A 15,568-nucleotide genomic window follows, 5' to 3' on the forward strand; every position below is an offset into this window, starting at 1 on the left:
TTTCAAACTACTAAGCCTAGAAGGATACCAATAAATCACCTCCAAGTTGTGTCAAGGTAGGGTACCTTTGTTCTCAATCGTTAAATGCTTTCGTCAATATTAGACTCCCTATGGTGTTAGAAACACTGGAGTATCGCAGAATTCCCCTTCTTGCCTAGAGAAGAAGAAGGGTTGTCCCCTCTCTATCATGCACAAAAGTGAATACGATGGAATAGGAATCAATAGAATTTGCGTTTCATATGGGAGTTTGCTTTGTTGTTGTTTTCCCCCCAATTTCTTGTGGCATTAACATTTTGAGAACACTTTCTTTGCCATTTCTTTTGATGTTTGGCATTTTCAACACTTGACAACTTTTCAACTTTTTCTTGCATTTTCTTTTTGAACATTTTCAAAGTCACCCCATTTGTAGTGAGGGTGCTTATATTTGAAGCTTTAGGAGACTATTTTTGTTACTCCTCTTTTCTTTTGATGAAATTGCATACTTTTTCTTTTCTTTTCATTTCTTGAACTCAATTTTTTGAACAATTTTTGTGCCCATTCCTTTTGATGACAAAATGTGGTAGAACATGGATGATGGTTGCATGGTTTCAAGGGTCACCTTGGAATAAACGGTAGCCAAGTAGTTATCACACCACAAGGTACTCTTGACTTGGCCTTAATCCATGGGTCAAAGGATACTAGCATGACACATCCTAGGGTGTTTTACAAGTATTCTAACAAGCAAAGTCTTGAGAAGAAAAAGTATCTGCAAGGGCCTTATATACACTTATCAAGCTTCCCAAATAGACGGTTTTCATAAAATATTTCCTAAATGCAACTATATGACATGATGCCACTAACATTTATACATCCTAATGCATATGTCTCTACCAACTAGTATGACAAATAATCTAAATGCAATCCTAAATTCACATTGTTTATACTGCATCAATCAAAATAAAGCCACATAGTTATTAACATAAAGAGGAAAAAGAAGATTGGAAAGATCATACCATGCGGTCTTCAATATCCTCATGTCTCGGATGTGGCGTAGTCGATCAATGTGAAAAAGGATGAACAAACACAATATATACAAAACAATATATACAAGACTACACTACAAAGGAAATGAACATGTTTTTAGATTTTTGAATTTTTTCAAATTTTTATGGATTTTGTGATTAATGAAATTAACAGACATGTTTTTGTATTTTTCAAATTTTTTCAATTTTTATCATTTTTGTTTAAAAAGTCATGTTAGAATTTCCCATCCCCACACTAGTATGGGCATTGTCCTCAATGGCCAATACGATAGGAAATTATGCAATTTATATGATAATGCATGATTTCTAAGCTAAATGCAAACTATATGACATATAAACAAGAGTGAATGCAAACTAAGATATGCTTTATGATGCATGGGTTTTTGTTATGTTGGAGAGCATAATTTAGATTAGCTCCCAATGCATATGCATAAACTTCCCCAAACTAAAATAGACACTATTTCTAATGTCAAAAATTGGGGGAGTTCATGCATAAGGATGCTATGCATGAAACTACAATTGTCATTTTGGATTTTGAATGTGGGAACAATAAAAGAAACACCTCAATGAGACCGAGGTGTGAGTCCTCTAGAGGATGCTAGGACTCAAAAATCATGATCAAGATAAAAAATATACGAAAAAAGAGAGAAATAAACAAACCTCAATCTTCGCCCATGGCGTTATCACTATCATCTCCATCGACCTCTTCACTTGAGTCATCATCAACCTCCATAGATGTGCAGTCATTACCACATGCACTTGAACTTCCTTCTTCATCCTCACTACCCTCTTCTTCTTCTTCTTCTTCTTCTTCTTCTTCTTCTTCTTCTTCTTCTTCTTCTTCTTCTTCTTCTTCATCATTCTCTTCATTTTTTTCACCTTCATGCCCACCACTCTCAACAACAACCATCTCCTCTTCACCCAAGCTACCACCTCTAGAAGCACTAGGAAGGAAGATTTCCTTATCAGCCTAACTAGGCAAAGGACAAGATGGATTGGAGTAAGTCTGCCTACTCAGGACATTCTGGGATGGAGACTGAGCCTGCAGGGATCCAAGCTTCGAAAAGACTTCATTAACTCGGTTGTGAATGCATGCATCTATCAGGTTTGGCATCAGAGGAACTCTTGCAAATTTGAGGCAAGGATTTTGAGACCGGAGAGAGTGATACAGCTGATGATTAAGGAATTAAGAACAAGATTTTCTGGTCTTCGTCCTCAAACATCAGATGGAGATGTGCGATGGATTAGAGCAATTGGTTTTCATTAAACGGTTCTGAGATCAAAGGATTTAAAAAGATTGAAAGTTGATTTGGGTGTAAGAATCTGAAGGTTGAGTAAAGGGGGAAAGTAGAGGAGACGGCATCTGATTTTGTTGCTATTAGGTTTTTGTTGAGGCCGTGTTGTTTTGGTTTTGTTTGTCTGATGAGGTTGTGTACGGATTGCTAGATGGGCTAGGCCCATTTCGATCCAAAACCGATGTATTGGTTACCCGATCCTTAATATAATTCTTACATTTTATCGAAAAAAACAAGATGGGTCAAAAAGTCATTGCCTAGCAAGATGTAGGAGAGGCGGATATTATGCTTTATAAGCATCGACTCTATCCTCATAAGCTTTCTTGTGCATTTCTTTCATTAAGAGAGTCAAGTAGTCATTCCCCGCCTTAGCATTTTCGGGTTGACATTCATGGTAGGTGAATGGGTAAGGTGGGGTGATAATGGAGGATGAGGGCTCGACAATGTCTTCCCCTTGGTGTTGTATAATATACTCGGTTTCCTCGGAGAGTGGGAGAAGGTAGTTTGGCCTATGAACATTTAATCGACAAATCTTGCTTGGCAATGTGAAGGATTTAGCATCTTTTGTTAACCACCCAAATTTGTCATCAATAGTCTCATTCGTGACCCATATGAATTTTTGAACCATGGTGGCTAGATCAATGATATGGCCTCCCTTAACCGGTTTATAGGTGCCATCTTTGTTGAGGTTCCGGCTAAAGTGTTTAGCCAAATAAGTTACCAAACCTCCATTATCAATAAAGGTCGTTCCTTATTTGCCATGATCGACTTTGAGCCACCTCTCAGTCAAAAGTTGAAGAATGTTGTACGTTTTGGTGAACTCTCTCCAATGTTCATGGTCGACGCGAGATAAATAAAGTCAAGTTCGGTGAAATGGTTCGTTCCCTTCCTAGCAATCAAAGTATGCCCAACAACCTTGTGTTTTACTCTTATGCCCGGATGATAGACAAAAAGAGCACGACAATCATGGTAATATGTAAACTCTCTCCCAATAATAGCCTTCCATAGGGAAGCGGGATCATACTTGGGAGGTTTCTTTGTGAAAGTCGGGTCATGGCTAAGGCAAAAAATTTCACCAAACTCGCGAAAAACAATTTTCTATCAATATTCTCGAGCCGGAATTCAATATTTGTTCGGTTCTCCACCTTGGTAACTTTCAAAGAGCTTAAGAATTCTAAGTTGAGGGATGGGTAAGTCAACTCTTGCATATCAAACAAAGTACTCAATCCCATGGACTCGAAAAAGGTTTTGGTTTGTTCTAAGACACCCAATTTTGACAAGGTCTCTTGGAATATGAATTTGGTGGGTAAAATAGATTTCTTAGCAAGGGAAACAAATTTCTTCCTATGAGAGTCGGAAGTGAAAATTACCTCCGGATAATCATCTAGTTGTTCAGCAACCGGAGTAGAAGTAGTAGCTTCCCTAGGAGGAATAGACTCTTGAATTTCCATCCTTGCATTTTGAACCACCAATGCCTTAGATGCTTGAAGAGCTTGAAGAGCGTGTTGTCTTTTGGAAAGGTTCTTCTTAGGGGGTGCCTTGCTTCCACCTTTTGTTCTTGCCATGTTCTCCTTTATGTAGTAACACCAAAGATAAGCTTGATTTCTTCAAATTCCAATAAGACCCAAATCGATTTAGGATAGTTGAATTTTGCCTTGTATCCTAAAATCGATTCAAACTTTAAAGATGTTGGTGTTTTAATTGCTTGTTATTGGTAAAGGAGTGATTTGTTTTAGTTTTGAGGAAGTTTGGAATCAATTAGGGTGATTTTGGTTGAGAAATTTGATGTTGGTGGATGGAGGGATTGGGGGTTTTGAGGGTTTTAGAGATGTGTTTGTGTTATGAATGAGTAAAATGAATTGGAAAAGGTGGGGTTTTAATCCTGTTGGTTTTGAATTTCAGAGGGGAGACGAGTGGATTCTCCGCGGGACACTCGGATTCAGCAGTGCTAGGACAAGCGGCTTCTGAGGAAGACGAGCGTCTTTTTGAAGGAGGATAAGCGGATTGTTGTGAAGACGCTCAGATTCCTTGTCAGGGAGAAATCCCAAATTTTACCAGCAGTAAGACGAGCGGATTCTTTGTGGGACGAGCATCCTGACTGAGATGAGCAGACTCTCTATGGGACGCTCGGATTCTCAGTCAGGCCAAAAATTTCTTTTTCCAGCTCTCTCAGGACGAGCGTCTTCTCAAAAGGACGCTCGGATTGTCTTTAGGACGAGCGGATTCCTGCCGGGCCGCTCAGATTTTCCTTCTACCACACGAATTCAGTTCCATCCGTGGGTATTTCATAACCTGTGTCATGTACTCTTCATTCCTTTGGTCTTCATCATGGGGGCACTACGAAGGCTTGGATAACCTAGGCAATTGCTATCCCCACACTATGTCAAAACACTACACATCAATAATCACATAAGTCCCTCCCTCACTTTCTCTCAAAATGATGAAAATCTTGATCAAGGCATAAAAATATAAATCCAAAATTGACAAAAATGCAATATAATAAGTAAAATGCAAGTTAAGGGGTTAGAATATTTACAAATGGTGGTTTAAGGAGGACTCCACCAAACTCTCATCCATAAGTGAGATGTCAAGGGGGCATAGCCAAGGTGCTGTTGATGTTGCTCAACACCTTGAAGAAGTATTCGAAAGCTTGTTCATTGTCATGATAAAGGTCCTCAATAGACCTTTGCACTCGTTATTCTTCATTGTGGTCTTGGGTCATAGCATTACCGATATAGGGATTGAATATCCCTTCAAAATCATCAACCCAAAGACCGCATACTTCATCTACTTGTTCCCCAATAACATCACGATTTGACAAGAGCAACTCTTCTTCCTTCTTGTCATGGCCAATGAGGCCTTCTTCTTTACTTGTCGTGAGTGAGGTTTTCAAGCTCTCTTTGTTGAGACTTTCTTGCTCTTTAGACGGAGCATCGTTCACTTTCTCTTTCCATATGGGTGGTGATTCATTACCCATAGCTTGTTCATTGCATTGAGATGCCAACTTCTTCCTATCACTTTCTCGGCTATAATGATCAACCATGAAACATGGCTCATGCAATCGGGGAGCTCACATTGTTTTGTCAAGATTAAAAGTGATTGTTTCATCTCCCACTTCATGGGTGAGCTCTCTATGTTTCACATCAATCACCGCTCCCGCGGTGTGTAAGAAAGGTCTTCCTAAAATGATAGGAATGTTGGAGTCTTCCTCCATATCAACAATAATAAAGTCCACCGGGATGAAGAACTTGCCAATTTTTACCAGCACATCTTCCCATACCCCTAAAGGTGTCTTCGTTGATCGATCCGCCATTTGAAATGTGATATTAGTGCACTTAAGCTCTCCCATTCCTAACCTCTTTCACACTGAATATGGCATGACACTCACACTTGCCCCAAGTTCACATAGAGCTTTGTTGATTGTGGTGTCGCCAATGGTACATGGAGTAGAGAAGCTTCTCGGATCCTTTAGTTTTGGAGGTGAACTTACTTGTAGGATGGCACTACTCACCTTAGTGAAAGCAATAGTCTCAAGTTTCCGAATGGTTTTCTTCTTTGTAAGAATATCTTTCATGTATTTCGCATAGGCTGGAACATGATTGATTAATTCCATAAATGGAATTGAGACTTCCAAGTTCTTGACAATCTCCATAAACTTTCCAAGTTGTTCATCAAACTTAGGCTTAGCTTGACGACTTGGTAATGGAAGCCGAATCACAATAGGCTCTTTCTCTTTAGCCTGCACTTCATTCTCCTTTGAAACTTCTTGAGTGGTGGTGGGCCCTTCTTCCTTCTTAGAGTCTTCAACAACTCTTTCCTTGTCACTAGCATTCACAACATCTTCATCAACGGGCCTCTTCGGCCCTTCATACCTTGTACCACTCCTCAAATTCTTGGCACTCACCGATTCTTGTCTTTGGGGATTACCTTGAGGTGGTAATTGCCCCTTTTTTCTTTATGAACTTGAAGATGCCAATTGAGACATTTGGGTCTCCAACATCTTTGTGTGAGCTAGTATGTTGTTAATGGTGACGTCTTTTGCTTGGCTATCCTTTTGCATTTGAGTGAAAATTTCTTGTTGGTTCTTTTGCATTTGGAGGACCGCTTTTTGAACATCAAAACCTTGGTCATTGGATTGATTGTGTAGAGGTTGATTTTGATAACCTTGGTTTTGATTGAAAAAGGGTCTTTGAGCTTGGTTTCTCATTGGAGGTGGGGTGTATGTTGTTTGAGGGTTTTTGAACATTTTGGCTTTTGTATGAGAGGTTGGGATGGAATTTGGTGTTTTCATTGTAATAGTTGGAATAAGGGGTACCACTTTTGTATGCTTGGAAAGCATTCACTTGTTCAATTGTTCACCTACATTCACTTTGGTCATGTCCCAAAGTTCCACAACTCTCACATACTCCACTTGGAATTGATGAAGATGCCACCATGGCATTAACATGTTGCTTAGGTGATTTGGAGGCTTCTTCAAGCTTAGCCATAGCCTTCTCAAATTTCAAATTAATGGTGTCAATATGAGCACTAAGTTGAGCACCCAATTGAGTAATAGAGTCCACTTTATGCTTTCCTCCTCTAGTAGCCTTCCGAGGTCTACTATATTGCTAGTTATGGACCGCCATTTCCTCAATCTTGTTCCATGTTTGATTATCGTCAACTTCGGTAAACATACAATTTGATCTCATATTGATAATGTTTCGGGAGTCTTCATATAGACCATTCCAAAATTTTTGTACAAGGAACCACTCGCTAAGTCCATGATGTGGACAAGATCGACAAGTATCCTTGAATCTCTCCCATGCTTCATACAAAGATTCCTCATCCCTTTGTTTGAACCCGGTGATTTGGGCTCTCAACATATTAGTCTTCTCCGGAGGATAGAACTTTTTGTAGAAAGTAAGTGCCAATTTCTTCCTAGAGTCAATACAAAGAGTAGCCTTATATAGGCTCTTCAACCATTGTTTCACGGAACTAATCAAAGAAAAAGGAAATAAGACCCATCGAATTTGGTCTTGAGTCACTCCGGTTTGAGAAATCGCATCACAATTGTCACCAAAAGTCTCCATATTAGAATGAGGGTCTTCACTAGGCATCCCCCCAAATTGACTTCTCTCAACTAGTTGTATAAATGCGGATTTTACAATGAAATTACCGGTCAAATGTTGTGGTGTGGGAGTACTATTTGGTAGGTTCTCCTCGGTTGGTACGGAATATGATGAAAATTTAGGCATTGTGGGTTGATTTTGTGGTTGGTTATATGTTGGGTTATCCTCTCCTTCTCTTGCAAAAGGGTTGATGAACTCAATGTTATTTGGTTGAATGTCCACAATCTCACCAATACCTCTCAAAGTATTTCTAGAAAGTCTTCTATTGTTGGTCAAAGTTCTTTCAATATCAAGATCAATGGATAACAAGTTACCTTGTGATCTCCTAGACATGCAAAATATCAAACAACTTGAAAACAATTGGAATGAACCTTGAGGAGATTGACTTCCCCAAGGTAAAGAAAGACACAACTAAAAACAATCAAAGAAAATCAAATCAAGTTAACACCTTCCCCGGCAACGGCGCCATTTTTGGTCGGTGTATGGATTTCGGTTACTTGTCGTTAAGAGTTACCTAGACCAAAACAATATTTATAACTTCACAAACTACTCTACTTTTAGAAAACAGGTAAGTAAAGGTCGGATCCCAAAGGACGGGTATTGATGTAGGATTTTCGATTGCAAGTGGTTGTGTATAAGGGTGTCACAATTTGGGTTGAGGTAGGAGACCAACTAAATTAAATAACAATGTAAACAAAATAATGAAAGCAAGCAAGATGATTAAAATGAGATGTAAACAATTGATTAAAGGCACTAGGGTGTCATGGGTTCATAGGGGATTCACGGGATTTGACCATACAAACATGTTTCCTACTAGATGCAAGAACTTATTGTTGTGATGGGATCGAGTTAGTGTATATCTTACAATCCATAAGAAGGGTTGGGTCCCAGAGCCGAATCGATTAGATTGTACAACACCTACAAGTCGACTTAATCCTCCCTATCTAACTATATGCATGGTCTAATGAGACTCGAGTTGGTTTGTATCTTACAAGTCTCATTGAAAAGGTAAGTGATGGGTAAAAAATGCAACGATTCATAGGGTCGCATTTCATCAAACATAACATGTGCATAAGCTGAAATCACAACAAGCAAGCAAATTAATTATGAAAACATATTAGATTAAGCATGAATCAATCCCTATGCTGGTTTCCCCTAATTCTCCATTAACCCTAGTTAAGGTAACTACTCACTCATTATCAAGTTTAACATGCTAAGAAGGTTGTCAATCATACTAGCAAGACAAAACATGATGAACAAATGAAGATGATTAACAATAATTAAAAAGGATTAAGAGTAAATTATACCTATAAAGATGATTCCAAATAATAAAGCAAAGAATAATAGAAGTTCTTGATGATTGATGGAAGGTTGTCAATCATCCAAATAAACCCAAATAATCTTCTAATTACCCAAAATAAATGATGAACAATAGAGAAATTAAGAAATGATTAAGAAATGAGATTTGTATTAATGCTAAATTAAGAGTTGATTATAAGATTAAGAGAGTAGTAAGGCTTGATTAAGATATATTAATATGACATGCTAATCTAGGTAGTACAATGGGGTATTTATACTAGAGATTAGGTACAAATATTAGGGTTACTAAGGGCTTAAATGACTATCAAGACCCTTAAGAAAAGTTGAGGAAGTGCTCCTCTCCAAGGAGATGCTCATCTCCGTTTTGGTAGTCTCCAAGGAATATGCTCGTCCCGAGCATCTAGGCAGCAGGGACGGTTGGTTCTGCATGGGGATCCGCGTGGATTGTGGGAGGGACGCTCGGATCATTTGGCTTCAAGATGAGCGTCTTGGAATCGGGACGCTCGGATTGCAGCAGGGAGATGCTCGTCCTAGGCATCGGGACACTCGGACCACAGGTCAGTCACTTCTCTTCATTTCTTTCTTCAACAATCCTCGGGGATCTTGTTGGAGATGCAAGGATCCTTTCATCAATGCCCAAGCTACTTTATTTCCTACATAGGCCTTCTAGTATCGTCTTCCCTTTGATGCTTGGTCATTGAATTTGATCAATTTAGCTCCATTTTGCCATAAAAATGCAAGGTTTGCACTCCTTTCCTACCAAGGGATCAAAATCTCAAAGAATATGCAAAACGGGAAACTAAAGGTAGTAAATGACCTAATTATGCACTAAAAAGCATAGGACGAGCCTAATTCGGGGACTAAATATGCTCAAATATGAGTCATATCAGTTGCATATTAGGGAAAAGTTTGTGAAAATGTCTAGTTGGGAAGCTTGGCAAGTGTATATAGGCCCTTGTAGATAATTTTTCTCCTTGAGACTTTGTTTGCTAGAATACCCTCAAGACACCCTATGATGTGTCATACTAGTATCTTTTGACCCATGGAATAAGGCCTATTCAAGAGTACCTTTTGGTGTGATGACTCCCTGGCTACCGTTTATTCCAAGGTGACCCTTGATGCCATGCGACCGTTCTTTCATTTCTATCATCATGTTTTGCCAATACAAAGGGAATGGCCATAATAAATCTCCAATTTGAGTTCAATTACCAAAGTGAAAGTAAAAAAGTTTACAAAAAAATGCATCAATGAAAAGAGGAGCAAAAATAGACTCCTATGCTTCAATAAAAGTACCCTTGCTACAAAATGGGGTTACTTTGAAAATGTTCAAAAAATACAAAGAATTACCAAGTATCAAATTGCCGAACATCAAAAATGGCAAACAAATGTTCTCAAAATACAAATGCCACAAGAAATTGGGGGAAAAACAAATCAAAAGCAAACTCCCATTGTGAAACTCAAATCATATCGATCCCTTTTATCCATTGATGATCCTTTCTTTTGTTGCATGGCGGAGAGGGGACGACCCTTCTTCTTGTCTAGGTGAGAGGGGGAATTCCGCAATCCTACAGTGTTTCTAACACCATAAGGAGCCTACTCTTGACAAAAGAATTTAGCGGTTGAGGATAAAAGTACCCTAGTTTGACACAACTTGGAGATGATTTGTTGGTATCCTTTTAGACTTAGTAGCTTGGAGAAATGATATCTACGATGAAGTGTGTACCCTCAGATTGCTTCCCCTTTAGATGATTTCCGCCACTTAGATTAGGAAAGTGGCTATTCTTTTGTAGATGCTTCCATTACTTATTTTGTGTGCTTAATGCTTGGATGTATCGAAATTTTGGCAAGCCCCACCTTCCCTTGCAAGAAGGCATCTTACCTCATAGGTGTCTTGTTGTGAGTTTAAGGGGCGGAGTGAGACCCGCTAATTGTCTCACATCGACTAGTAGTATTAATAAGGGTCATAGTTTTAGTCACCTCCTTACTCGGGACGAGCAAATGTTCGGTTTTGGGGATATTTGAAGTGACTCATATTTGTGCACATTTAGTCCCCGAAGTAGCCTTGTTCCTATGCTTTCCATTGCTTATTAGGGTCGTTTCTTATATTTAGTTCCCTACTTTGCATATTCTTTGAGGTTTTGTGTCCTTGGTAGGAGAGGATTGCTAACCTTGCAATTATGGAGAAAAGTGGAGCTAAATGGAGTGCATCTAATGACCAAGCATCAAAGAGGAGACCATTACTTAAGGCCTAAGTGAATAAATCAAGTAGAATGGGCAATGATGAAGACCCCCATGACCCCTCAACGATCCCCACAAATCCTTAGGCAATCAGAAAAAGAAGAAGAAAAGCTGAACAAAGATCCGGGCGTCCCGAGCTCGGGTCGGGCGTCTCAAGCCTCAATCCGGGCATCTCACCTTCAGGTCGAGCGGATCCCTGGGCAGCACGAGCAGACTTTAAGGTCAATCCGGGCGGCTCCTTATGGGACTTGCAAGGCACTAATCTTCTTCTTAGGGACTTAATCGTCATTTAAGCCCTTAGTTACCCTAATACTTGTACCTAGTATAAATACCCCATTATGTTAGGGGATTAATCACCAAGTTAGAATTTAGCATTAATCATATTTATGTATTATTAATCAAGTTATATTCACTCAATTCAATATTAATCAAATCTTAATTCCTCTTTAATCATTCAAGTGTTCTTAGATTTAGTTGGGTAATTTGAAAAATATTTGGGGTTTATTGAAGACTTGACAACTCTTCATCATTCATAAAGTGTTTTTCTATTATTCTTTGCTTATTATTTGGATCATCCTTAAAGTTGGTATAATCCCTTTTACCCTTGCTTAATTAATTATTGCTTTACTCATTCACCATGTTTAACTTTGCTAATTTGATTGACACCTTTATTAGCATTTTTTTTTTGGTAAAAGTAAGTGTGTATTATGTAAAAGAAAGATAAAAAAATGTCCAATTTACAAAAGACCAACAACGATAATAAGGGTCTGTGGTCCACCCATTATCCGACATATTCTTATCACTATTTTTCCACTACCACCTAAAAATCTCTTCCTTCATCTTCCTTCTGCATCCCTTTTTCTCTTCCACCTCGATTTCAATCACCCCTGTCCCCTCAGTACTGGTCGTTTCTCCAACCATTTTTTATCATCATTTGCGATTGGTGTCTTGATTCTCTCACTGATTCGTTACCGGGCTTCAATTACTATTCTCTTCGCCACTATGTCCGGTCTATCAATCGTATTCTCCATTCGAGCTTTGTTCCTTTGGAACCAGATGTGATAGAGGATAGAAGCAATCACCATGGTTTGGATTCCCCTTTAAATTTTAGTTCCCCTTCGTCGCATGCATTATTGAAGGATCTCACTGTTCGGTATCTTCAACCTCAGCGATGTGTTTATTTCATGTATTATTTTCCTACTGTATATGTTGGAGTATGTGTCCTCAACAATAATGCGATCACATTTTTAAATCTCAAATTAAGGATGCGTAAGGAATGATAAATATGTTGGAATATGTGTCCTCCGACAATAATGCGATCACAACTGTTGATCATGATGATTACATGTTTAAGTCTCATTTTAAAGAATACAATTGGGAAGTAATTTTTACTGTCAACTGGTCCACACATATCGGTAATGATTGGCTGACTAGAGTTTGACATTACTGTCGTGAGACGGTGGTGACCAGTTGATCCCCTTAGGTCATACCTAAAGGGTAACACTCTTAATTGATCATTTAATTGATCGTATGACGATACGGGTCAATTAAATGACTTAAAATTGACGGATGATTTTGGAAGTAATATTTACGTGTCTCATTGTAATTTGATTAAATAAGATACGGTCTAAGTAATCGAATTGTTTTATTGCTTAGATGAAATTATTGTTTAAGGAAACAATTACATTTGAATGAATAAATTATTATAAATACAAGATGTTGTTATTTATAATTGGTAAATTATTTTGGTACAAGTAATTATGAATTACTAAGTCCATTTTGTATATGACGTATTTTTATTAATGCGTTGATTTTTAATATGTTAAAAATACATAACAATTTTATGTGACATGTGACATGTGACATATGACAAATTGACATGACCTCTCGCTAAAACAATCAATTGAGACATAGCCTTACCAAATAGTAGAAACCATGAAAACCTATTTCGCGAGGGAGTGCACTCGGCCCTACCGGAGTACAAACCTTGTTACGTAGGGGAAGTGGGTGATAAATGTCTATCCACCGAATTTATGTTAATGAGGGGTATTTCGGCACACCGTGCCCTAAGTTGATATGAGTTTGGATCATGGACACATTTATTCGAAATTTGGGTTGAACTCAACGAAAGTATTCAAGATGATTTCCGGATGTGTTTCGGGCTAGAGATAAATATTAATGTAAATTTTATCGACCAAGAGTTCTAAAAGTAGAATCTATTAAAAGGTTAATCCACCGAGTTATGTTAATAAAGGGTATTTCGGCACACCGTGCCCTAAGTTAATATAAATTTGGGTCTTGGAATCATTTATCAAGTTGGGTAGAGGTCACTAGATAAATGCCATAAAACTTGTTTAAATTTAAATTTATTTTACGAGTATTATAATTTTGGAAACGCCATTTGTTTTACTCCTTCTATTTTGTTTTGTAGACCGCTTCTATTTCTCATAACCAATGGCTACTCCAAACCCAAACGCCACACCTCTCGCTAATACTTCTTGGCTCCGATCCTTCATGGATCGATGTAAACTTGAAAAGAATGGGTCAAATATCTCGGATTGGGATGCCCAACTCAAATTAGCCGCCCAAGGTGACGACAAGCTTCGTTACCTCACCGAGGCCTCTCCACCCGAACCTAATACTAGGTCGACCGCCGCCACTAGGGATGCATATGAGGCTTACCATAAGGAGTCCGCCGCAATGAATAATGTGTTGATCTTTCCGATGGAGGCGGATCTCCAAAGGAGAGCCTTTAAGATGGGCACCGCTAATGAAATCTATTCCAAGCTTGTGACAATGTTTTCACAAACTCCGCGGATCGTCCAATATGAGGCGACCGCGGCATTCTTTGATCTCGACTTCAAAGAGGGCCAAAAGGTTAGCCCTCACGTGCTCAAATTAATGGAGCTAGTCGAGACATTGAAGATTCAAAAGGTTGAAATCCCCAAAGAACTCATTGTAGATAGGATTCTACACTCCTTATCCAAGGTCAAAGCGTATGTTCAATTCCGGGTGAATTTTAACATGCAAGACAAGGACGTGTCTCTTGAAGAGTTGCACAAGTTACTTGTGTAAGCCGAAAGAGACATGGGGTTAAATTTTAACCCACCTAAGGATGTGCTTAACATTAGCACCAAAAGCAAGGGGAAGTTCAAGAAGAATGGGAAGAAGGGTATGAAGCAAGCTCCAACTTTCACCAAAGCTAAGACTTATGAAGCTAGTACTTCCAAAATCAAGAAGGGTCCTCTTGATAAATGCCATTATTGTAATGGTGTTGGACATTGGAAAAGAAATTGTTCCAAATACCTTGGTGATACTAAGGCAGGAAAGATCACTCCAGTAAGTAAATGACTATCCTTTCTTTTATGTTTCTAATTCAACTATGGTATTGTGATACAAAGTTGTGATAATGTATCCCCTTTTTAATGTAAATAGGGCCTCCACCAAGAAAGGACAAGGGAAAAGAAAAGCAAGCTTGAGAAACCATCGAGAAGCTAGGAATAGCTTCCATGAAGCTTCGCTATTTATTGTCTTATTTTAATTATGTTTCGGATTTTAGAACCTTTTGATTTCCGTGTTCGACATGGAAATGTATTTTCGATAATGGTTGTATTTTGGATAATGGTGGCTTGGTTTGCAACCCAAGTCACCCGTTTTATCGTTTTAATCCTTGTTCTAAAATTCGTCTTTATCCGCTTGCTCATAGAAACATATGATCATTCAATTAAAGTGATCTAATAGACAACTATAAGGATGGGATTCATTATATGTCCACAAGCTTAAGGCTTGTGTATGATCATTTATAAAATGATATTGAGTTAATGAACTCTCTTAAAGGTATGTCAATCACTAAGTACACTTACAAAATCTAAAACAATTAGTCAACCTATGAGATAGTTCTCCTTATACATCAAAAATCATTATTTGTGTCGCATATGCTATCTTTGAATCTCTAGTGTATTCATTCTAAAGATAGAGTGGGAGAAAAATGAGGACACAAAGAACACCAAGATAAAATTGTGTACTTGTGTAAATGAGATCTACGCAAGGAAGAATGATTTAAATAAAGGTATATCTATTTATATGGTATACACGAATAGATGAGATCTATTGTCTCGAATAGATCTACATGACAAAAGAGACAAAGTGAAGTAATCGAAAGAATATGTTCTCAAGATAACTACACGAGGAGACCAAAAGAAAGTTTTGGAATAAGAATGACTAATATAAAGTCTTAACAAGAGTTTTGACTAGTTTATGATAAAATTTGACCAATAGTTTCAACATTGATATTTACTTAAGAGCCTATATAAATCAAAGTTGCAAATATTGATATACCGATATCCACAAGAGCTAAGTTAAGTATTAACCACGCAAAAGTCATTACTTAACCTCATTATGAAAATGAAATGGTTAAACCTCCTTCCGAAAGGGATATTTTGAAGGACGTGTATTAAATATTATTCATATTTAAATAATGACATTGCTACGCATCATTTTAAAATGAATGAGTTAGAGATTAAAATCTCTTTCCATAAGGCTAAGATGAGACCACTTCAAAATAGGTATTTTGAAAGGATATGAT

The 15,568-nt window shown here is 38.1% G+C and overlaps 1 non-coding gene across 1 annotated transcript; it reads left to right on the top strand.

The window, feature by feature from the left end:
* The first annotated feature begins 7,072 nt into the window (after positions 1-7,072).
* LOC141624791 (small nucleolar RNA R71) lies at positions 7,073-7,179 on the top strand. The gene has a single exon (XR_012534596.1). It is a non-coding gene; the product is annotated as a small nucleolar RNA R71 (small nucleolar RNA).
* The last annotated feature ends 8,389 nt before the right edge of the window (positions 7,180-15,568 follow it).

Source organism: Silene latifolia, chromosome X (assembly GCF_048544455.1).
Source record: "Silene latifolia isolate original U9 population chromosome X, ASM4854445v1, whole genome shotgun sequence".
NCBI lineage: Eukaryota > Viridiplantae > Streptophyta > Magnoliopsida > Caryophyllales > Caryophyllaceae > Silene > Silene latifolia.